Source organism: Piliocolobus tephrosceles, chromosome 15 (genome assembly GCF_002776525.5).
Source record: "Piliocolobus tephrosceles isolate RC106 chromosome 15, ASM277652v3, whole genome shotgun sequence".
NCBI lineage: Eukaryota > Metazoa > Chordata > Mammalia > Primates > Cercopithecidae > Piliocolobus > Piliocolobus tephrosceles.
Genome location: NC_045448.1, coordinates 67,978,723 through 68,004,901, shown reverse-complemented (window position 1 = coordinate 68,004,901; position 26,179 = coordinate 67,978,723). Strand labels below are relative to the sequence as shown.

The 26,179-nt window shown below is 36.7% G+C and overlaps 1 long non-coding RNA gene across 2 annotated transcripts in view; it reads left to right on the top strand.

The window, feature by feature from the left end:
* The window catches only part of LOC111550548, a 121,827-nt gene that overhangs the window by 66,810 nt on the left and 28,838 nt on the right, over nucleotides 1-26,179 (top strand). For both annotated transcript variants that reach the window (XR_002734092.3, XR_002734091.3), the window contains exon 3: nucleotides 2,973-3,012. This is a non-coding gene — a long non-coding RNA (uncharacterized LOC111550548). The remainder of the gene's footprint in view (nucleotides 1-2,972; nucleotides 3,013-26,179) is intronic.

The following is a 26,179-nucleotide window of genomic DNA, read 5'->3' as shown; positions in this document are numbered from 1 at the left end:
GTTTATGTACCAGAACTTAGTGAAACTGCTGAGGTAGTCAAGGCTGTAAATTGAACCAGTCCCTTTTACCTCCAGAAAATATGAACGCATCCTTCTGCCACAGGGCTGGCACACATGGTGGGATTATGCTGCCATTAACAGGAAGGCAGGAAAGTACATTATCACTTCAGGGCTGTCATTACCAGAGGTTTCGCTGTGAACTATAGCATTCAGGGCAAGGCAGGCAGTGGAAAAGGGGGGCTGGGTGGGCAGGGAAGAAAAAAAGAAAGTAAGTGTTGTTGTTGTTGTTCTTCCCTTAACATTAGGCTGGCCAGAATGGTGGTGATATGAAGAGTTGGGGAATTCGACTTGAATACAAAACAATACTGCTTCCACTTAAAAAGACGATGACGATAGCTACCTCCTTCCATTGTCCTGTAGGCACATGTTTGGAAAAAGACAGGCTCAGCCACACCTGATGGCTTCAGCTAATCAACTCATGTGCATCTTAAGTCTGTCAAGACAAGATCGCTTATTTGGTGTTAAGCCTAAAGGGATATATTTTGTGCCAGTGAAATCTCAAAGAGATCAGTTCACTACTCACTTTTTTTTTTCTTGATGCTCACAGAACAAACCCATTTTAAGATTATTTTTCCTCCTTGGTATAAATTTTAAAATTTATTTTAAACAAATCACCTATTTAGTATCATAAATTACGGCAATAAAATGACCAAGAGATGAGAGTGCGTGTGACTTTTCAGGTTAGTTCATAATACAGTTGCAAAGTTCTATATCTAAGTAGCGTTATTGCCATCTTATAACGGCAGAACTTGGGGATAGGCAGTGGAGCGAAGTTCAGAATCTTGGGCTTTGTTTTCTTCAGTCCCTTCTACAGAGGTTGCTTAGCACAGATACTGAACTCTTAACTGAGAGAAGTTACAATCATTTTTAGTCTGTTTCTTCACAGTCTGTTTTTTGTCTGGATTCTGGTGTACAGCATAACAGATAAGCAGATCCCTAATGAGTTCAGAGCCAGCCAGTTAGTTCCTGGATATGTAAGCAGGTCCTTGTTAATCCAGTTAGGTGTAGCAGGTTACTCATTCTTCCCATTTCTGCCCTTCACCTTGCCCTCCACTAAGATTTCTAATTTTATTTCAGAAAGATCTACCTTTTAGCAATGAAGAAATCATTGTTATTATTTTTAAAAAGCAATAGTGGTGAGAGTAATTCTAGGCAAAGTGTGGTGGAAAAAGTAAACAGCATGAGATGGCGGTGCTGTGATTCCCTACAAGACCATCTGTTTTCCCAATGAAAAATCTAGTGCTTCCTCAAGTTATGTTTTAAAAGGCTTAAGCAATCATTCAGATAATCAGACCTCATTGCTGTGAAATTTCATCAAAGTGTACTCAATCCTTGAACTCATATCTGGGTCCATTTTGCCAATCAGATAAAACTTCCTAGGCTTTTTCCTAGAGGCATGAGTGGTTAACTTGATCTTATTGCACTGCAAAAGATTTTGTGCTACACATCATTTTTCATAAAAGCTATTTGTTGTGTTAGGAGAACTCCAGAGAGACTGCTTGTTAGAATAGATTTTGGGAGTGGGAGTGGGCCGGCACTTGCTCTGCTTTGTCACTTTGGACCAAATGAAAATTCTTAGAAATTCTTACAAGTTAACCTCAGAGGAAATGAAGAGGCAAAAACGTGACACAGAGGGAATTAGCGTCTTGGTAAGCAAAGATGTTATTTCTCATGAACAGACCAATAATTATTAAAAAACAAACAAACGAAATCCAAAGAAATCCATAATTTGGAAGCACTGAATTCCTTTGTCTTAAGATTGTCCCTTGCTGCTTCTTTCAGTTGGCATAGGGGTTAAAGCCACCTGACTCCTTTTTCTTTCCTTTGTAAAGGTCAGCCAACGCATGCCCACTCCTGTCCACACCAGCACAAACAGCCTTTGCATTGAAAAAGCACTAGGTGGTGCCCATTTTCTTTGCCGGTGAAAGGGCTGGATTCCCCAAGGGAGTCACTCCGGAGAAGTTCATCAGGCCCCAGCCCACACAACACAGTGCACTTCTCTCCTCTCACAGATGACCAGGAGCTTGATGTCACAGTCTGTCCCTTCCCTGATGCATCCTGGGGCTTGCCTGTTTTAGGACAGAGCTTTGATTTGGGGAGACAGTGTTTTTACATGGGAGGGTAGGAGTGGAGGGGATGGTGGCAGAAAGCTTTGATTATTCCCTTTGAAAAGGAAAGATAAGAGGAATAAAGGCTGCAACCCTGCCATCTGCATTTGTAAAAAGTCATAGCATAATATCTCTGCCAAGGCTCTCCTCCTGCCAGATCATCTGGACAATGCAATGCACATGCTAATTTTATTTTTTCCCACTTTTGCCTGTAATCAAACTGTGAAAATAATTAGAGAAAATGAAGGTTAATCTTAAATTTCAATTTGTCTCTTGACAAAAATAATTCTTTGTTAAATAAAGTATAGCTAAATTGAAGGTTTTGCATGCCTGTGTCTGCCCCCAATACCTACCATTTGAAAAGGTGGCTTTATACTAGTGAGTTCTTTCCTTTAAAAAAAAATCTTATTAGGCACGCTTAACAGATTGTTGCTTTGTATTCAAGGAGAGCAGATAACTGGCTAAGAAGATTTTTTTTTTCCAGAATAATTTTATCCAGACAATATGCCCATCGGATCTGTTTTAGAATGTAGAACTGTTTAGAAAGTTTTTGTTCTTGTAAATATCTGGTAGCAGCAATTGAGGATAATCATGCTATTATCGTAAAAGGAAAAGAAGAAAAGAACAAGGCAGTTTTTTCTAGTACACATATGTCTTGTCTATCTATAACCTAGTCCCTGAAATTTGGCCTAATAGAGTTATTTTGTTCAAATATATTTATTTTGTTTTAGAGGAAGCAAGAAAATTGTTTTTTGAATGCCAAAGAAGTAGATTCTTGTAGTAAAATCTGATCTTGTTTCACAGGTTGGTGAACCGTACTCCAACAGAAAGAGGAAATAAGACTGTAAGTAGTTTTAAGAAGTTGAACTAAGAGAAAAGCTTTATTATGAAACTATGAGGATTATTTCTGTGCACTGGCTGCCCCATCATATGTCATGGCATGTGGCGGGTTGACTGCTCATTAATTCTATTTATATCAGTATGATAATCCACCCCACTGAGTATGCATGTGTTAAAATATTCATAAATTATGTTTATTGTGCCCAAATATACATTAAATGCCAAAAGAAGACCATTATTTAAAGACAAAACTAGTTAACAATCAAACAAGCAAAGCCTTTTTACTGTCAGTCCAGTACATTATGTTTTATCAAATTCACATGAATTACCTCTCCTTCCAGTGCCCCATAAGGAATGTTTATCCTTTGTTTTTAAACTATGCAAAGAAATAGACTGCACTGAAAGGAATAGATTTGGAAAACAAAAGCTGTTACATGATCTCAGACTAATAATAACATCGGCTGGAAGAAACCATCTAGGGAAATGCACTTCTGGCTTCCAAAATTATTTGATCCCTAATATACCCTTGACCTGAATTTGATGGTATTTCATAAAATCATAGACTAAGTTAAATAAAGCAGCTAACTTTTTTTGATAAACTAGGCTGCCAATAGAATTTTAAGTTTGTACATTTTTTTTGAAAACAAAACAAAACAAAAAAAATAGGACGGTTAAGAAAATCTACAAGGTTGAGAATTGAGACCAGTAATTAAACTATACTGTGGCAGTCTGTTTTGGAACTTATTACTTCCAAATGAAGCAATCCTTAACTACTCTGTTTTGAATGATTCCAGGAAGTTGAAAAAATTGAGGTGATTATTCTTTTTACAGGCTGCTTATGCAGCAACACAGCACAGTTGAAAAGTTTGAATTCCTTGTCAAAATCCAAAGTGGTTTTAGTTAAAATATATTGCCTAACTTACCCAATTTATCATATTCTGAACTGAAGCCATGAAAACATCTAAGATTATTAATTATGAGGACCATACTTCAGATTTAACCAAAATAATGATCATTTTAAAAAGTGACCTTAGTGCTGACCTAATAGTCTATTTGTAATATCCTCTAGGAAACTGTTAAAAATTTCAAAACTTAAATTATACTTGAAAGGACTTTTTTCTAAATCAAAACAATAAGTGATGAGTAAAACAAAATAGAAATTTCTGAATTTATTTCATTGTCACCATAGGCTCATTTTAAAGAAGAACACAACATTTAGAGAACAAAACAGTAAAAATTAAATATTTTTCTCATGTTGCCAATACTTACTATGGGAGTGAAGTCATCACTCAGATTGCATGTTAATTTCAAGTAAGATTTTTGTTTTTCTATATAATGACACCATTATAGAATGTTTTACTTTCTGCTTTTCCTTGGAAGAAAAATGTCTTTACTTCTATACAATCTTTTAAGAAACCTAAACAGTATGGCAACCTAAACTGGTATAGGAAATCTCTCCAAGGAAATAATTCAAAATGTGGAAAAAGCCATATATAAAAATTTTCTTTATAACATTATTTATAATAGCAAACATTGGAAGGCATTTTAATATCTAGCAATGGAAGCTTGGTTAGGCAAAGATGACAATATTCATTTGACGAAGTATTATGCAGTCAATAAAATTGGTATGCAGCAGTATTAGAAATATGCGAAAAAATACTAAGTTAAAAAAGGATACAAGATGAAGGTGTAGCATGATTATAATAATTTTAACACATGCAAACAATAAAACACTAAAAGAGGATGCACAAAAGTGTTAATCATCAAATTAAAGATTGAAATGGATTTTTTACCCTCTTTTCAAGCTTTTATTATGTTGTCTTATGTAATTTAAAATGCATTTTAGCATTTCAAAATTATTATCAGTAATCAATTTATATTTTTTCTTTAGATGTCATAAATAATCACCATAGATTTTTGAGGAGAAAAATTAGGCAACTCCCATTTTCAAAGATGTTAATTTTAAAATGAGTACCCCAATGTGTGGTTTTAGTCGTCAAACCCAATTTGATTTCTATGGAATCATAGTGCACATATATTTTATTAAATAATAATTGCCTCGTTTATTTAAAAAAATCCTGCTTATTATTTTTAACTCTGAACAACAGCTTTTTTGCCTCTCAGTTCTCAAATACCCTGAGCAGCCATTTCAGAAAACAAAACAAAAGAAAACCCCACATATCAAAACACCACAAAACCCTCTCATTAAGCTCTCTGCAAAGTTTGAGATGTACTTTCATGTGAATCTTGGCCACTGTACAGCACTGCTGCACAATCATTTTCATCTGAGATTTGAACATATTGGAAGAACTAGAGTCTTCCTTTCTTTTATCCTGTCATTTCCCCCCCCTGGAAGTGACGGGCATATGGCAGGCACCCTCCCTAGATTCTCAAACAACAGGAGGGACCTGATTTCAATTCCTACATCCTGTCATCAGTGACTCTCGGGATATTTTGTTCTTGCAAGGCTAAGGATGTGATTCGAATTTGCCATACGGACAGAGCTTAATGCGATGCCATTTTTACCACTGGCGCCCTCAATCAGTTAATTAAACATGATATAAATCACCACATGTATTTGTAAAGTAAGATTAATATGGCAAAGTCAAAGTAAATGAGGAATCCTCCTTATCCTAGGAGTGTGAATCACTGATAGGAAGATTACACTTTTGGAAACTCAATACTTTTGAGCAGGCTTTGTTGGTTTAATCCCTCAGACTGCTTTGTGCAACTTGAAACCTGGAGCTGTCATCTTTAGCCAAAATTTCAGCCATAACTTCCTCAGCTTTCACCCCATTATTGAAATCAGCATTCACAATACTTAACAAAGATCAAACCTTTCAGCGGACCACAGTGCAGCCTCTTACCACCTGGGACACCAGAAACATGTTTAATAAATATTTCATTTTGTTTTAACATGAAGACTTTCCCTGGTTTAATTTTTTTTTTTTTCTTTCCTGGGGAGCTAAGGGCTACCACCAAGCTGCACATTCCGTCACTATGGTCAGTTAGGTTTATAGCCTTAATAAAAGGATTTGCCCCCCTTCACATGCTAGGGAGCCTTGTTAAACCACAGCAATTATAGAAACACAAGATAGGTGCCCTGCAAAGATCAAAGCTCACCTAAAGACAGCTCTGTAGGAATTTGGAGCTCTCTTTGAAAAGCGCTCAGTTTACAAAGTGTAGAGGTATTAAACCCTAGGAATTAAAAAAAAGCTTATTTTAGAATAATGTTAAAAGTCTGATAGTAGTTAATATGGGATCTCCTTCAGCCACTCTTTGTGTATTATTTCTAATATCTATTCACGGCATACCTATAATAGCTCCAAAGGAACCATTATGATCAGAAGACATACGCATATGATGGATCCTTAATACCAAATGCATTACCTACTCAGTAGGTACTCATTTTAACCTCAATATCCCAGCTCAGGGACAGGGTGGGAAAATAGCGTGTAAATTTCTTTAGGAGGAAAAAAATGCAGCATGCCTGGGTCTTCAGCTTTGTGGCTCAGTGAAATCCCTAGAGGCTTTGCTTTCCATGCAGGAGGGATAGGCGATGGCCTGTGCTGGGCTGGACCAGGTGACTTTAGCATCTGGCCTTTGGGGCTGCGGCACAACTCACCCAACTCTAATTGGATGTTGAAGTACCCAGTCTTAGGCGTTGTAATGTTTCCTCTACCTCTGTAGATTGTATCATTCATCCAGAAACACACACACACACACACACACACACACACACACACACACACACACACAGAGTAATGCATGTAGACTCCATTTCAGAAAAAGAATGCTAAACCCTGAGTAGCCTAAACTTAATTGTGTGGCTATGGGAGCTTTTGGGTGACAAAGGGTCTGCAAGCCAAACAATTACTTTTGTGTGCAGCGTCTTACAACAGGGCAGTATAAATGGGCTCGGCCTGGGATTTTGAATTCTGTGCTTCAGCCTTGGAAAATGAGTTATTTAAAAGCAGCTATTGCCGGGAACATTTTAATATCTATTTAGAGAAAACTATTTGAGGTTTTGGGTGTCCAGGAGACTTTAGCTTTGAAACATGCTGAGATAAATGCAAACCTCTCATTTTACGTCAGCATATCCATTTTAAATAAAAGGCTGTAATGATGATAAAAATAAGAGCTGATATTTATTGACTGCTTGCTATTTGCCAGGCTGTATGCCCAGTACATTACATGGAGTATTACATTTAATCTTCATGACAACCCTATGAGGTAGGTTCCTTTATCGTATTTATTTTACAGACGAGGAGACTGTGGCTCAGAGGGGCAAAGATCACATCACTAGTAAGAAGTGGGGTTGTGATTTTAATCTGCGTTACACAACTCTAGAAGCCACACTTTTACAGCCTGTTACTATCTGATTTGAAGTTTATTTTGTACTGTGATCTAAAGTTTCTATTTTATGCTTCCTTTTTATTTAGCTGTAACTTTTAAGAGAAGTCTAATCCTTGAAAACAAAGTTAACAGAGTCTGTTTTTCCTGATTAACTTTCTGCTTTTAATTTTAGTGTTAAATGGGTAATGTAACTTCAGGTTTTATGTTTCTAAAAATGTATTTTGGAAAATGCCATGCCATACCCCAAGAGTTACCTGAAAGAGTTTCATGATAGCAACTCTTTTTTTTTTTTTTTGCCCTGGAACCACCATTTTATAATTAATCTAAGAAAATGCCATCGTTGAAAATAGAAGCAATCAACTATCTTGTTTGCCTTCACTTTGAATAAAGCTTTTCCTTTGACTAGTTCAAGATTCTGATATGTTATTTAATGGTGAAAGAGATGTTCCAGATTTAGAAGTATTATAGTGCAGCATGAGTCAGAGAGGCCTGAATTAGAATCTTGGATTCACCAAGTTTTGGTTCTGTGATCTTGGGCAACTATTCAAATTCTCTTAATCCTATCAGATTATTATTAGTAAAACGAAAAAAAAATGCCATACAGTGTTATTATGCAAACTTTATGAAATATGTATGTGTGTGTGTGTGTGTGTGTATATATATCTGTCTTCTGAGCATAATAGTTCTATTTCAAGTGCCCCCTTGATGTCCAACTATCAAGCAAAGCCCCAGCAAGAAGAGTGAGTTCTCCTGTGTTCACAGTTTCAGACCTTAGCAGACATGGTTAAAGTGCTTCCTGACAATACAAACACTAAAGCTTGATCTGGGCCTCAGAATAAGGCTCTTTTTTCCCAATAGAGTTCCAAACTGTGAAAACAGTATTTCTACAGCCTTTTAAAGGGAAAATGGAGAATCTTCTTAATTATATAGATTATTAACACAGTCAAAGGGAAGGAAGAATATGTATATATACATATATATATGTATGTAGATGTGTGTGTGTATGTATACATATATAGAATATTTGTGAGCTATACATATGTATGTGTGCGTGTGTATATATATGTGTGTGTGTGTGTGTGTGTATAGTGCCTCCCTTTGTTGAAATAGAAAGAAAGTTCCAATTTTAGATTTTAGATGATAAACTTAGTTTTAAGAATTTTCTATCTAGCTATCTTTCGTGGCTTGTCAGATGTCATTTGAACAAATATCTCAGCCCACTGCTCGGCAACAACGTGTGTCATCCTGCCCTTTTAAGACCTTGTAACCCACCACTCCAAGATAGGCCCCTTCCTTCTTAGGCCATGGAGACCTGGCCTGCATGTTTGAATAGCCTCTAGCTTCTTACTGGTACGTAATACATATTAATAATCATTCAATCAGTCAATCTGCCACCTTTCATAAACACTAAATTTCTTTCACAGTATAATAACACAGTTGACATTTTATCAAGATTCAAGACTTTTTGAGAGGTCATTTTTATCTTCGATGTATCTGAATATAAGTTTGTAGAAACATATAAGCTACCAATATCCTCTTAAAAGGGACTGTTAATGTCAAAAATGTTTATTCTGCCTTTTGACATGTTTTCTGTGTTTGCTTTCTTCACTTTTCATAATCTTTCACCATCTACGTGTAATCCTATCATTGTATTTAGAAGCATTATTCAACTTGCAGAGTGGCTGCAAGATAAGGGTCTTTAAAAATATCATTTTAGTGAAGTATGAAAAGTTGGCCATCACTGAATAATGAACCAGGATAATTGTGCCATTGCTTCTTATTCAAAGGTTCACCTGTTCTACCAGAGTCTGGATGTATGGAAACAACTGGTATTTAGTCAGAACATTTGCTTTCCTTCTGGGGGTGCCAGATTTCACAAGTAAAAATACATAGTATCTAATTGACGTAGACTTTCAGGTAAACCATAAGTCATTTTTAGTATAAATATGTCTCATACAATATTTAGGACAGACTTATACTGAAATATTATTCATGGTTTATCTATCATTCAGTCTAATTGAGTTTCCTGCATTTTATCTGGCAACTCTATTTCTTTTACCTTTTAAGTTAATAAAATAACAAACTCAGTGTTACTTCTGTTAGCTCTTGTGGGATTCAGTACCATGCCATTTGATGGTGTGGGAGGAGAGCCCTGCCTTTGCATAAACACTTGAAAGACTTGGAACCAATGGTTGAGAACCAAGTCAGAAGAGATGGTTTTGCAGTCTGTATGTCAAACAGCTATCAAGCCACAGCTTGTAATTCAATTTTCTAATTTGCTTTACTCATTTCTCTTAAAGACAAAAGTGAAAATAACTCTTTTAAAATAGTATAGAAAAGCAGACTGCCTATGAATATGTTTTATTCATTATTCTTTCATTCATTCATTCAAAAATATTTATTGAGGGCCTACTATGTGTCAGGTACTCCATGACAGTTATAATAATATTTTTATATTTATGTTATACTTATGTTGAGGTTCACGTGTATTGTGTATAGCTGGATATTAACGGTGCTTATTTTGAATAGCAGTGGTTGGAAATGTCTAAGTCATGCTTCCTGCCTTCTAATCAAACAGCAACAGTAGACATCATCTGTACTCCTGACAACTAATAACATATATTTTATTAGAAGTCTTTTGGTTTTGCCTTGAAAAATAGCTGTATACTTAGGCGACGATGTTGTCAATATCTATAGTTTTATAGCTAGAGCTATATCTTTGAAAGGTCCCTGCTTCCCTATAGCACTAAGTTAAATCATGATGCATTCTATATTTTTAGAAACCAGAAGATCAAAATATTGTTTAGGTATATTGCTTCATCTGTCATATATAAAAAAGACTCCTATCAATTGCCTTTCCTAATTTTTAAGTCATTTTTACCCATTTTGAGGTTATGGAGAATCTTACATGTGTTTGATTGGATTCAGTCAAATAGGCTGTACAGATTTTACTATGCCTTGTAATTTTTTTCATTACAATAAAAAGCCTTTTAAATCACTGCTACTTAGAATTATATTGAAAATACTTGTGATACTTTTATATACAGTGAGTTTAATGCCAGAATGTGAAAGCAAATTGATTGTAGGCAATTCTGTGCTTGAGCACCCCAGAGTAAAAAGAATTACACTAGTAACCCTGGGGACCTCCTGCTCTCAGAAAGACTGTCTGTGCACTCAGACATCCACTGGCAGGTAAAAAAGAAGGGATTGCTTACTCCTTGTCTGAAATTCTATAAACACATTTTAATTCAGAGAAATAATTTTTGAAGGGAGAAAAAGCACCTCAAGAGACACTTACGTTTAACATTTTTAATGTAGTAAAATGAGCTGCAAGGAAAGTATGTCATCTTTGCAATAAGCATTTGAAGATCTTCTAAGAGTGACTTAAAAGTAGATAACTTGCCATCTGGAGGTTGTGTGGCTGTGGAAGGCTTGGCTGGATCAGCAGATAAAATCCTCAGGGACTTTTTACCTCTGACACCCTGGTCAGAGTGAGAAGTACTCGGGGCTTTTAACAAGAGTCTCTAATGACACATACCTCCATCAGCTTGAAGAGCAGCTGACATGTTTTAGGAGTGACCTTAGACTGTCATGCAAGCATTAGAGAAAATGAATTAATATTTTGGGGAGGGGCCTTTGGTCAGGATTATGATCCCTGAAGAGTCACTCTTGATTCTTCTTTCCCAGATCTTCAAGGTGAAATGTTCAGGAAACCAACGGGTTATTGGCTTTTCAAGTATGCAAAAAGCAGATGTGTCAGGTTTGATTTCAGAAGGCAGACTAGCTGCATACACTTTTTCACTCTTTCCCCACCCCAAGCTAAATTTGACTGGAAATATTGAGGAAGGGGACAGAGTGGGAAATAAAAGGCTAACATGTGTCTGCTGACATGGGCCGTTAATATCTGGAGGGGTCAAAAGGGAAAATCTCTACAGGCTAGCAGGCCTGGAGACAATATGGTTCTAAATGGAAGTCAGACCTCACATATGCAAGCAAATTTCTATCAAGGATATGGCCTTGATCAACTTTTTGGGGGAATCTTGTAACACAGCGGCTACACGCACTCATTGGAAATGAGGCCCCTTACCACCAGTTCCTTTGAAAAGGATGTTTTATCCAAGACGTTCTCTTGAGTTCTCACACCAGCCGTGGCACAGCTCCACCATGTTTAGAGAGGCAGGATTTGCAGAGAGGGTAAGATTGCATACCGTAAGCTTCACAGCTCATCTTCTAATTCCAGCTCAGTCACTTTTTAGCTGTGCAACTTCAGGCAAATTATATAACCTCTCTGCCTCAGTTTCTTTATCTGTACCATGGGAAGGATTGAGTTAATACATATAAAGTCCTTAGTTACCATCATCATATGCATCTTCCCTTGCTGGATATGAGACTTGAACACTCAGTCTGGGTGTTATTTTTGCAGTCATATATGTGCTTAGAAAATAAAAGTGTATAAACATGGATAGGCAATGAGAGCATTTTTCAAGGGCATTTGTCAGAATGATGGCTCCTGACTGCAATGAGGTTCTGACTGTCAGCACAGGCATGTTTTAAAGTGTCATGTGTAAGTGTTGCACGAAGATGGGTCCTCAGGAATCATCTGGCCCAACATCTTTCTTTTATGGATAACTGTAGCCAATGGAAATCTATCCTGAGCCAGGTGTTGGCAGTGCCAGGACTAATTTCCATGTCCCCTGTCATTCAGTGCCTAACCCATTCCATGACACTGTACTAACTTTGTTGCAAAGCAGATTATCTAATCAGTTATAAAGAAGCCCTCCTTACCATTTTTCTACCTGAAAAATATTCCCTCTTGTAAGTTTCCTGATCCATTCTCCAGATTATCTATTTGTGTACTCTGAGAACTGTCTGCCAGAACAATGAGGTTCATTGCCAATATCCAGCCTCCTCCAAATAATAATGCCAATCATCGTATCATTGGTTAGTTACAACAGGCCTTGCCAGCCTTTCTAAAAGAGGATTGCTAAATTGTTTTACTTATGGGCTAAAGTTGACATTTTTATCTTTTACCATTCTCAACATCAGTTCTATTCTTTCACCTAGCAGAGGTGGTCAATTTGCCTCAAATACACCTTATGAATTCTCACTGTGATAGCTTGGTTTATGCTGTATCTCTTACCCAGAATGGCCTTCATGTTCCTACCAATCTTACAAGATCCTACTCTGTGTTACCTTTCCCACGGAGACGTCATTAAATATTCCAGCTCTTAGTCGAATCAGGTAAGGGTTAATGCCACACTTTGTTTTGATAAACTGGAGCCAGTAAATATTCATGAAACTCCACTATCCTTTTATGAATATTGCTCAACCTAGACCTCTGCTCCTTTAGGCCAGAGCTGAGTATGCTCCTACATGCAGTCTTACCATCTGTACTGTGGACTAATGCAACTTCTTGTTGTCTGGTCTTCCTGAGAATGCATTATATAGATTGCAGTTCATTTAGAATGCAGCTGCCAGGGTCGTGACTCACACAGAGATTAATCATTATGCCTGGGTTAGCTTCATTACTTTGACTACCCATTATATCTTGCCAAGATTATGAAATGTTACTTTTAACTTACAAGGCCTACACTAGCACCCACTTACCTCCAAGACACACATTTATGCTGTTTTCTTTTGTATTATCAGGTCACTGGAAATTGCCACTATTTCCCATAAACTTTAACTTCAAAAATTAAGTCATGCTGAAGCTTCTGACATTGGATTGAGTAACACATCTAGAAAACAAAGTATACCACATATTTTATTATAAATTATATAAAAATTTATAGGGCATATATGAAGTGCTGCTGTGAAATTTTTAATAAAAGAAACAAGCATTTATTTGACTTTTCTTTAAAATAATAATGTCATCACAAAAAAATTGAAGATTATCCAGCAATTGTAGAGTTACTAATTAAACTATTGCCACACTGGTGCAAGCCATCTGTATCATCCGTGGTATTATTTAGTTCATCATTTGATTCAACCCAAACCTGAAAAAAGAAAAGGATTCTGAAAAGAAATGTTGCCACTGCTCCCAGTACACAGTTAGCATAAGTGGAAAAATTAAGGAAAAGATATTTTCCAATAAAAATTGCTGCATGAATTTAGTTAACAGAAATTAATAAGAACTACCAATAGAGATGAAGTGTATTAATTTCTCCAAATCTGTATTCATGTGAAGTCTTCACAGGAACAAAAAGAAAGAAGGTTAATGTAATACAATTTTTGAAGGACAATTGTAGAAGTGTGATTGGCATACTTCTCCAATTGTATTTCTTGATGACTATATTTTAAGGGAGTTAGAATTAAATCTTAAAATATATGTGATATATGTTCAGACTTGAAGGGAAAGTAGAAAATTAAAGATGTAGTAAATGGTTATGTTTAAGAGCAAAAGTTCTGTATTAGAGTTTCAATCCTTATATGAAATTCTGAAGATCTTGTTTTTGTAGTGGGAACTTAAATCTATCTGTGGTTCTAGGTGCAGGTAATGAGGCTGAACTTGCTACTGATTGATCTCAAAATTTTTGTGAAGTCTTTATATAATATGACTGCCACATATTTTAGAAATATATAGTTACTAAAAATGACATCAAAAGTATAGAAAGGATTTATTCTATGTCGTTTTATTTTAAATACTTTAGATATAGTAATTTGTTTAATCCTCGCCACACTTCTGTGAAGTTGGTATTATTGTTATCTTTATTTTACGGATGAAGAAAGGAAGGCACACAGAAGTTAGGAAACTTGTCCAGTTACATAGTTTATAAGTGGTGGCACAGGATTCAAACTCAGCTGATCTGGTACCTGAATTCATGTTTATAACCACTGCAATATACTATTTTTTGGAGTCAATGTAGGGAAACATGAATGATCATGCCAAAAATTATCCAAGTCATTATTATCAAAACAGCAATTTGAAAGGGAGGAGAAGTTGAAAAAATGGTTTTGATGGCTTATTAATTGAGATCCAACGGTCGAATGTATTCTACTAAGAATTAAAGTCCATCCCTTGGTCTAAAAAACTGTTTGATAATAGATAGATGCTAAGTGACTTAGTTGGGTGGGGAATGGAGAGCTTTTAGAGTACAGAGTCATTTGGAAGGTAGTCTGAAAGCATTCCTGCAATCCCTCCCATATGTCCCCCACCCCCAAATCTCTAATTAAACATTTTGTCAAAGAGTAGAATAGTTATTTAAACTTGAACACATATAAAATTAGAGAACAATGAGATCTTAGTATCTGTGATCATGTGAATAAAATGTACATCTTGACTGTTTTAAACCAGCAGAACTTGCAGTTATCAACTAAGCATTATCCAAAAACAGAAGCGGGAGCATTGAAAGAAAAAAGCATGCAAATTCTTATTCCAGCTCTGGAATCAATATGTTCCATGGATTCAATAATATTAGACTTTCTTCATAGTTTCTTGGGAACATAAAAAAGAATTGTATACATCAGTGCCTTAAAATCTACAAAAGAATCATTCAAAATTTTTAAATTGTTATTTTGAAAGCCAATGTATTTCTCTAGTAGTGTGAAATATTCTCTTGTGTTATTCTTTTCTGTGCCATTGGATTGTAATTTGTTTGCGACCAAGGACATTTCCTTTTTTATTTACTTACCATGACTCAAATAGAGCTTTTCACTTAAGAGGCCTTCAATATGTGTTGGCACAGTAAATATAAAATCTGGAATTTGGTTCTGTTTACTCAACATGCAGGAGGTGCTTACTGAGGAATAAGAGCTGTGCTAGGCATAGAGACACACAATGACTTAGATGTGGGCCTTTTCCTTGAGGGGCTTAGTCTAGTGAGTTCCCAGTAAAATACTGACCTGCCAGGATCATTGGTGTAGAGTCTGCCAGTCATCTCACAGATATCCTCTCCAGTGTAATATTCTTGTTAGAATCACAGTTATGTGTCTCACCCTCAGCCAGTAAATACTGTGAATTGGTGAAAACATCTGTCACACTTCATTTAGAGACCTGGTAAGTGCCATAAAAAAAAAAAAAATTAAACAAAAACAGCCTCCTTAACAATACAAAACAAAGCAGTAAAACATCACATCTCACAATAACTTTTGATATCAACTTATAAAATTCGATGTAAAAATGCATTCTGAGTATTAATCTTTCCAGAGAAAGGGGAAAGACCCTAGCTACAATCTTGCGGACATATTTGTTGGGTCATTTGTATTGTTTTGCCAAATGGAAAACACAGCTAAGAATTCTTTTTTTTTTTTTTTTTTTTCTGAGATGGAGTCTCACTCTGTTGCCCAGGCTGGAGTGCTGTGCCCTGATCTCAGCTCACTGCAACTTCTGCCTTCCAGGTTCAAGCAATTCTCCTGCCTTAGCCTCCAGAGTAGCTAGGATTGCAGGCGCCTACCACCACGCCCTGCTAATTTTTGTGTTTTTAGTAGAGACGGGATTTCACCATGTTGGCCAGGCTGGTCTCAAACTCCTGACCTCACAGTCTGCCCGCCTCGGCCTCCCAAAGTGCTGGGATTACAGGCATGATCCACCGCACCTGGCCTAAACACAGCTAAGAATTCTTATTCTTACTTTTTATGTTATTGGTTTGTATCCCAAATGGAACATAATTTGGTGTTTACCATTAGAGTGATTGTACTTAAGGCAGATTTGAAAATATAACATTTATAACTTAGCTTAGAGGCTTTCTGATAAATCATAGATCAGTACTGTGGAGTTGAATACAGTTAAAACAAGTTAATTAGGCAGAAGAGTGTCAACATGAACCTTTTTTCCAATCTGGATTAATAGAGCTTAAAGGAAGGGGGAAGAAATAATCATTTCCTAGTGAGTTATTTCAGAAACTATGTGACCCGTGTATAGTACCACAAAACACAGTCTCTTACACAGATCTGGTTGAATCTGGTTGGAAAAACTTTCTAAGGGTTTGCTGCAGGGTATAGGAAAGGAAGTAATTAGAAACAGGACAGGGACTTTATGGAACACAACAGAAAGCAAATTAAAATGCTTAAGTTGCTTATTAAACTTAAGTTGCTTATTAAATGATGATCCAACATCCTGGTAGTTTCTCTTTTGCATTTCAGATTTATGCAATAGAAGTGAGTTGAACAATTCTAATTTGAAAGTAATAGGCCAAGATGTATGGGAATAGAAGGATGACTAAGAAGAACCCTGAAATATGCTTATATTCTGGGAGTAGAGATGACATATATACCAAGTAACTATCATATGCAACTATGATATTATATTAAAGATCTGCTGCAATTAGCTGTATCTGAGGAATGAATAAAATATGGAGAGGAAGAGGAAATGGTGAGAATGTTTCATGAACAAGGTAACAGTTAATCAACATCTTAAAAATCCTAAGGACTGCCAGCAGAGTTGAGGAGACAAGCCATTCTAAGTGGGAAGAAGAGAGAGCAAAGACATGGAGTAGGAAAGTGCTCTGGGCATGAAAGCCATATTTAAGGAAGAAACTTTTAATTTTTTTTTTTTTTTTTTGAGATGGCATCTCACTCTGTATCACCCAGGCTGGAGTGCAGTGGTGCCATCTCAGCTCACTGCAACCTCTGCTTCCTGGGTTTAAGCAGATTCTCCTGCCTCAGCCTCCTGAGTAGCTGGGATTACAGGCACCTGCCACCATGCCTAGCTAATTTTTATATTTTTGATAGTGATAGGGTTTTCCCATGTTGATCAGGCTGGTCTCAAACTCCTGACCTCAAATGATCTGACCGTCTTGACCTCCCAAATTGCTGGGATTACAGGTGTGAGCCACCGTGCCTGGCTAGAAGCTTTAAATTTTGATGGAATGTTTTTATTCTTTATTTTAAAAACCAATGCAAGAACTAACATTTGCACAATGAATTTAAAAGGGTAAGAAGCCATGGTACTTGATACATAGAAACTTATACTTGAGTTAGAGAGATTCAAAACTAAAGTCCATGATAATTTTTTCAGAAAAAGTGCTTAACTTGTATACTGAAAACTTTAAAACATTACTGAAAGAAACCAATGAAGACCTAAGTAAATGGGAAGACATCCACATTTATGGATTATAAGGCAATATTATTAAGATAGCAATACTTACTAAATTGAGCCACAGATTCAATCTTTGTCAAAATCCCAGTTGGTTTTTAAAAGAAATTGATCCTAAAATTTACATGGAAATTTAAGAGAACCAAAACAGCCAAAGCAATGTTGAAAAACAAAAGTTGGGGGATAAAGTGTATTAGTGGTTTTAAGGGGCAAGAAGGAAGGAGAAATGGGGAGTGACTGCTAATAGGTTTAAATTTATTTTTGGAATGATGAAAATATTCTGGAAATAGATAATGATGATGGGTGCACAAATTTGGGAATATTGTAGAAACCATTACATTGTACATTTTAAAATTATGAATTGTATAGTATGTAAATGATATCTCAAAAAAGCAAAAAACAAAACAGAACAAGAAAAAGAAAGCCTATGAAGCAATTAGCTAACTGGTTATGGTGAGTTTACGGGAAGTGGAAGTTTAGATAAGAGAAAGCTCCTTATGTCATAAATGGGCTAGAGAGGTGAGAAAGATGGGTAAGATAGCCTTAACTGCAGCAGATTGGGGGAAAAATGGAAGTTTGTCTGGAAATATAGCTGGGGTCAGGTTACTAAGGAACTTTAAGAATCAACTGGAACAATGTTATAAAGAATTATACATGAAAAATAAGGAATCAATTATTGCAAATTCAAGATGTTGAAAGTAGAATAAAAAAGAAAAGCCATAAGAAAAGTCAGAGATGAAAAGAGTAGAATTAAAATGCAAAAGCAGCAAAGCCCCTTTAACTTGGTGCAGTGGACTAAATATTTGGGTTCCCCCCAAATTCATGTTGAAATCCTAATCCCCAGTGTGATGACATTAGGAGATGGGACCTTTGGGAGATGATTAGGTAAAAAGGGTGGAGCTCTCATGAATGAGACTAAGGCGCTTATCAAAGGGACCTCAGAGAGCTCTCTCACCCTCTTTTCACCACATAAGGATAAAGCAAGAAACTGGCTGTGAACCAGGAAGCAGCCAGACATAAAATATTCCAGCCCCTTGATCTTGGACTTCCCAGCCTCCAGAACTGTGAGAAATAAATGTTTGTTTTTTAAGTCACCCAGTCCATGGTATTCTGTTACAGCGGCCTGAATTAAGACATTGGGCAAAGCCAACTTAGAAAGTCAAATATATTCTACAATTATTTTATATATATATATATATATATATATATAAAATATAAACTTGTGATATATGTGACTTCATGTAATAATAATGTATTACATTAAATGCTTAAATGCAGACACATGTTGATAATTAGCCCAAAATTCTATTCTTCTATTTAAGAGCTCTACAGCTGATTTTTTTAAATGACAAGTGTTGAAGCTCACTGCAAATAATAGTGATTAAATAACATTCTTTAGTTTATTGATTTTGCCATATTTAGTGTTTGCTGTGACTATCTGGTGTATCTTTGTAATAAACTAAATGACTCTCTTTTATTAATATATAACTCCATGTTTTAACTGTATTACCCACTGAAGCTCACAAAAGAAAGATTTTATCTTGTTTATTAGCTGCCCTCTTGAGAGTCATCGCAAATTTATTTGATGTTCGGGAGGCCTGCTGATGGAAAGCTCTGATAGAGCAAAGTGCTTCCAAATCCATCTCAATTTTATGAGGTGACTAAAACCCATGGGCAGAACCAAACTTGTAACCTTGATTTTGTGACCAAGAATGCAAGACCCACACCTAATCCTCCAGCGTTTTTGACCTAAATGAATCAGGGAAGATTTGGGGTTTGAGTTTAGTGCTGTGGGTCTAACAGCTATAAACGAGCTTCTTCATTTGGGCGGACTTGTCTGGTTGAGTGATTTTTAGTAGCTATCAACAGTGAAACTCAACAGAGCGTGCAGAACTATCCACAAAGAGGGTGTGTTAGCCAATAGTCAGGTATCCTATAAGTCACTTAGACACTGGCTTGATACGTTGGTGTGTGTAAAATATGAATAAAAGAATGTGGGCATCCCCATTCACCTACTTTTATGTATTTCTATACATCCATAGAAATGGATTTTAGTTTCATTTATATGTTAAGGAAGAAGTGATAAAGTGTTTATAATAGGTATAGATTTCCCAGAGTGAGTCATAATAAAGTATTTGGTGTGGAATTGCCATACTTTTCAAGTAAGTTGTGGCATATGAAATTCTGAGTAACTTTCCACCCGTCCTTTATTCATTTGAAGAACACCTACTAAACTTCTGTCAGATGTGAAGTACTGTATTAGGCTCTTTGGGCATGTTGTAAAAGGCCAAGTCTTGATCCAAGTATTTCAGGAAGACGTGTATTAAAGAAAGAATAAAGAAATTCTGTACATGGTGAACATTTCGGACTAAAGATGCATTTGATCTTGGTGGTAGGAGTTGGTATTTTTTCTGTACTTTTAATGTTTTCAGTACTTAAAAAATTTTCTGTGAGTACTTATTACTTCTATAATCAAAACAACAGAATAACAGCAAAAACAAACAAACATTTAAACAATCTGTCCTTGAGAGAAGAGATAAAGGAATAAACAGAGCAAGGTCAGGGAGGAAGCTCAAAGGATCACTGTGGACAGAAGGGCAGATTGTAGGAAGGAGTTTTATAGTCTCCAACAGAGGGAATAAGGAAAGAACGTGTGGGGAGGAATTTGGAAAGGACATTCCTGCCCAAGAAGGAAACACTAGTTGCCAGTCCCTGGTCCTCCTTGCCCTGACCCCACTTTTCTGACATATTTTTTAAATGTCTGCAGTCTGCCTTTCTTTTCTCCTGCTTTCTCCTGTTGAGTCTAGAAGTTTCTACTATGCCTACCCTCAAAACCTTCAAATGTTTTTCCTTTGTCTGATGAATGAATTCATCTCCTTATCCTGAAATTGAAGACCTCTGGTCATCTGACTCCAATTGTTCTACCCTAACATTTTAATTATTAGAAACTTCCATTAACCTTCCTGCCACACAGGCCTACTCTGTGTCCTCCAATGAAGCTTTATCATTTCCATTATACTTCCAGCTTTTTTTTTTAAATCTTTTTCTCCTTTTTTGATTAAATAACTCCTGTATGTCCTTTAAGTTCAGTAGTTCGATTCAGAATGCTGCCACAAAGGAGTTCAGTTTATTATCTCTTCCTTTGGTACTATTTTGACACACATGGCACAAGTTTTCTACTTAAAATATCACTTAACATTGGTACTACTGAGTGTGTACACATGTAAATATAACTTACACACACATACATGTATATATTGTCTCCTCAATGAGATTTTAAGTTCCTTGAAGGTGGAAGCCGTATATCATGTTTGTTTCTTTCTCAATAACTTTATCATACTAGTAGTACTTGTAACACTAGTGATACTTATCACTAGTATTCCATAATAGTAATCGTAAATACTTATGTAGCACTTGCTAGGTACGAGGCACTGTCCTAAGTACCTTATATATACATATATATGTGCATATATGTGTATGTGTGTGTATATATGTGTGTGTGTGTTTGTATAATTTGTGTCTTTTCTTTTTCTGTTTCTGTTTCTTTTTCTTTTTCTTTTGAGTCACAGTTTATTTTGAGTTACCCAGCCTGGAGTGGAATGGCTCAGTCTTGGCTCATTGCAAACTTTGCCTCCCAGGTTCAAGCAGTTCTCCTGCCTCAGCCTCCCGAGTAGCTGGGATTACAAGTGCATGCAGTCATGCCCGGGTACATTTTGTAGTTTTAGTAGAGGGGTTTCACTATTCTTGGCCAGACTGGTCTCGAACTCCTGACCTCAGGTGATCCGCCTGCCTCGGCCTCCCAAAGTGCTGGGATTACAGGCATGAGCTACTGCGCCTGGCCTAATTTCTGTATTTCTAACAATACTTACATAAGGCAGGCAGGTAAGAAAAGAAAACTAATACATCAGATTTGTACCTCCTAAAATAATAACTGTGAGCTATATGTGGTTATTTTAAATTAAATGAATTGTCTCTCATATGTAACATTAGCCACATATCAAGTGATCAATTGTCACATATAGCTAGGGACTATTATATTGGACAGGACAGATTATAGAACATTTCCATCAATGCAGAAAATTCTATTGGCCAGTATGGCCAATATGGTTAAATGACTTCCTCAAGGTCACATAGCTGGTTAGTGTCAGGGTTGGAACCCAGTCAGCCTGGTTTTATGTTAAGATGCCGCAAAGCCCTTCCATGAACATAGGTGCATAAGCAGACGCACACACCCTGCACACTCAGACACAAGCATGCTCACTGAGAGCTGAGGAACAAAAGGGCTTGAATAAGATGTATGTGAAAGAAGACTTTCCTCTCGCAGATGGAGGTGCAGCAGAGGAGAGGGACAACTGCTCTGCCCAGTCTCATGCCACCTGTTTTAGGTAGAAAAGCAAGGGAATGTAAAGAAGGGTTCTCAGCAGGGCACACAGAGATATTCAAGGCTTGGTGACAAGGCTCACTCATCACACATACAAATGCACAACCTTTGGATTATCCAGAATAGACGTTCTTAATCTACAGCCAAGCTTTTTGGGACTATGAAACATCCAGTAAATATAAAAGTTCAGTATATTTGTGCCTGTGTGTTTTTTTCTTTAGACATAATCCATAATTTTTATCAGGCCCTCAAAATGATGTGTGACCCCAAAAAGTTTAAAAATTATCAGTCTAGGGTAGTAAAGCAATTATATAGTAAATTATATAGTAAAGCAATTATATAAATCGTCTAGAATTTGAACCTGATTATTAGTTTAAACTTTGAGTTATTAAAGAACACTCACTCATTTTTGATGGTTATGTAACTTGGTACCAACTTTTCAGAGGCCAACTTTGCAGAGTCTATCAAAAATTAAGGTTATATTCTTTGAAGCAGCAATTGTCTTACTGAGTATCTGACCTACAGAGATAGATATCTAACCATATATGTGTACAAAAACATATGTAGAACAATCCATTGCATTCTGGTTTATAAAAATGAAAAATGGGTGGTGGATCAGTCCCCCTCCCATGCCAGAGTCTGATCTTGGACGAAGTCAGAGCCTCTTTTTTGATGTTTCCCAAATGTTACATATGGCATATGTCAAAAGCTGTGCAAATTTTATCTAATCCACTGTGTTTATTTTCTTCAACATAAAGGTGAAATATTTTTACATTTTCCCAATGCATTTCTCAGTAATAACATAGCCAGTAAAAATATTTTGGTTCATGTAGAGCAATGCTATTATATCTTAGCCAAGGAAAAAGAACACTCTTATATATGGGTAGAGGGGAAAAAGAAGCTGCATTTGTTATCAAGAAAGAGCCGAAAATATAGCAATTACTATACTGCCCTTTCCCTAATTTGACTTAAATTAGTGACTTCAAGTTATCAGAGGATATGAAATATACAATATGTGCACATAGGAGACAAAAATATTGCTTGCTAGTACCTACGTTTATGACATTAATCTATCTCTCAATGATCTAATATAAAATAAACCATTTGAAAGCAATTTCATTGAAATACTTTCAGAAATGTTGAAATGAAAATATTAATCTTTTGGAAGTGTCATTTTAGATGTCTTTTTTTTTTCTTCTTATCCCGGGAAGATGGGTTGGGGAGTACTAAGAATAACAAAACAGCCAAGGAGAAGCAAAAGCAAAAGGGCTACTTCCTTTTTACCTTTCTTCTTTCCTCCCGCTTTCTTTTTACCCTCCCTGTCTTCTTCCTTTCATTCTTCCTTCTCTCCACAAATATTTTGGAAAACCTGCACTAAATAAGATACTGGCCAGGCATGGACACACAGATGTAAAACAGAACAAGGCTCTGTCCCATGGAGCCCAGGGATTTTCCATAGAGATGGAAATGGATTCCTTGAGGTGTGTGCAAGTGTGATGGGGGAGCTGCAGGGTCATACTGAGCTCACTCGTGATACTCACTTTAGGCTGTTTCCTGTTCAACAAGTCTCCTTCTCACTTCTTGTGCGATTATACTCCTGCACTTTTTTTTTTTTTTTTTTTACTTCAGTCTACTTTTTCTTTAACCACAAATCAATAAGTCAATAAATAATAAAAAGAGTTGTTTTCAGTCTTTCAAGAACATTGAGATATGTTTCATAAACACAATTAAAATTATCCCAGAGAAATAGAATTGGAGCTGGGAATTATATAAATTTTTCTATCTCTGGCATACAGGTGTATTCTATGCCTACCTATGTAGTTTCTTTACAATAGGAACAAAAGACAGTTCTACCTCAAACATGACTAAAACCCTTAAGAATTTATCACCTCACTTAAAATAGAATCCAATCTGTTCGCTGTGGTCCAGCATAATCCAGCCCCACTCTACCTCTGCTTCATCTCATCTCCTTCAGTACCTTGAAAATGCTGGGGTCTTTTATAATTTAATTTTTTCATACTAGTGTTGATTTCCTTTGTTGGGATGGATTATATTACAATCTCTACACTGTTTGTGCTTGTTTATTTATTTAGTCTCCTCTGCAAAATGTAAGCTCCCTGAGAAATTTTATCTCTCTTGTTTGCTATTATACTATATCCACAGAGCCTGGCATAGATGCCTGGCACATGTTTGCTGGATGGATGAATGAATGAACAAGTGAATGGGCATACTAATTTGAAACAGAGAAAAACAGAATAGTCAGCTTTTTAGAAGATGAACTAAAGTGTTAAAAATATGAGTTTGGGGTGACACAGTTTGGCTTCAAATCAGTTTTATCACTTGCAAACTGTGTGACCTTTGGGAAATTACTTAACCTCTCTGTGCCTCTGTTTCTAGAGAATGAGGATAATCATAGTATCTATCTCGACACTTGTGATTGCCAAACAACATAACACTTCTGAAATACTTTGATCAGTAAATGCTAAAGAATGGTCAGGAAGTCCTATATTCAAGACCTTCAGAAATACCATCACCCACTAGGATTTGAGTGCCTATGAAAGTTGGGAAGTAGGTCGCCCTGCTGCTCTTCACTTTGCCTAGTTTGTGAGCCTGAGAGCTGGTGGCCACTGTGAGAACTGGGAGGACCATTGTGCTTCCTCCCATATGGTTGACCAGGGCATCCCAAATGCACATAGCCCTGTCTGACTTTACTGATAGAAACCAAGGCCTTCTCACATAGGTGCAATGTGGAGCTGGTTCTCAATGACAGTATTTCACTAACAGCGCAGAGGAAAAAATTAAGAGTGCACAACTCAGGGAATCCCTGCCCAACTGCCAGCCTCATAGCATCAGGGGTTTGCTTGGCAGAAATGACAAGACAGTGACAATTTTTAGACTGCACACTGGAGTTTGATTCAGAATCAACATTTGTAACAAGCTGAAAGTGATTCATCAGTTCAGTTTTGTAGACAGATGAGCATTCCCTTGTTTCCTTGGAAACTTGGACCTGAGCATATGCAGCTTGGAATGTGCACCCTCATGTTTTCAATCGAGCAGATACAGGATGAGTTTCTCCCAAGAGATTCAATATGTTGCCTGAAACAGAAGAACCAAGAATAGGAGAGAACTGCCATATTAAAATCAGACACTATAGACATGGCTGGATTTCATAAAACACAGTAATTCCAAATAAGAGAAACAGATACTCTCATAATCTGGCCCTTGATGGGTTAACCATTTTCTTATTTGCATAATTTATTTTTATCTGAATTGAAAAGGTGAGTGTGCTTCTTGAAATATCCCTTTGTGTACATTTAGAATGTCTAATATTTACACCGCTTACTCCTTGGGGATCTTCATGAGCTAAAAGTAAGCACCAAGCTCCCAGTTTTGCACCGTGGCATACAGAGAACAAGATAGATTAATTCTTGCCCTGGAATGTTTATGACATATATGAGGTAATGTTAGTCTTTTCAAATAAAGTCTTAAATTTAGGATAATCTTTACTTCCTAAAATGCTCCAAATGCTGCCTCTGCTTTATGTTTGGGGTTTGGAATGCTCTGGCACTTGCACATTTGCACATGGTACATTTAAAACGCCTGCTACTTCATACTACTACTAATACCTTTTTAATGTCAGGCACCATGTTGGATCCTACATACCTTTTTTCAGATTCTCAGGCTTTTTTCTCTGTTTAGCAAATGAAGAAATCAATGTTCAGGGAAGTTAAAGCAATTTTCTATGGCCAAACCATTTTTTAGTGGGGAAATTGGAAGTTGAACACAAGTCTCTCTGATTCCAAAACCTGCATCTGTTACTCAAGAACAACATTATCTACTATAAAGCAGAGTGGAAGGATGGAATGCTCTGCTTAATTAATATTCTTGTTAATAAAAAGTACAGGCCAGGTGTGGTGGCTCAGTCCTCCTAGCATTTTGGGAGGCCGAGGAAGGCACGTCACTGGAGTCCAGAAGTTTGCAACCAGCCTGGCCAACATGGTGAAATCTGGTCTCTACTAAAAATACAAAAATTAGGCCAGACATGGTGGCACGTGCCTGTAACCCCGGCTACTGGGGAGGCTGAGGTGGGAGAATCACTTGAATCCGGGAGGTGGAGGTTGCAGTGAGCCGAAATCACACTACTGCTCTCCAGCCTGGGTGACAGAGTGAGACTCTGACAACAACAACAAAGTACAGGTATTCTGATATATCATTTATAATTTACTAACAGTCAAAATGTTATAATAGGGCAAATGAGTGGCAAGGAAAGAAATATTAAGTCAGTGTGGGGGAAAAACAATCCAATCAATAGTAAAAGAGTGAGAGCTGCCACAAATTAGTATGGATATTATGAGAAGTTGCTTCCCTGCTTCCACTGGGTCTATAATTAGAAACTGAAAG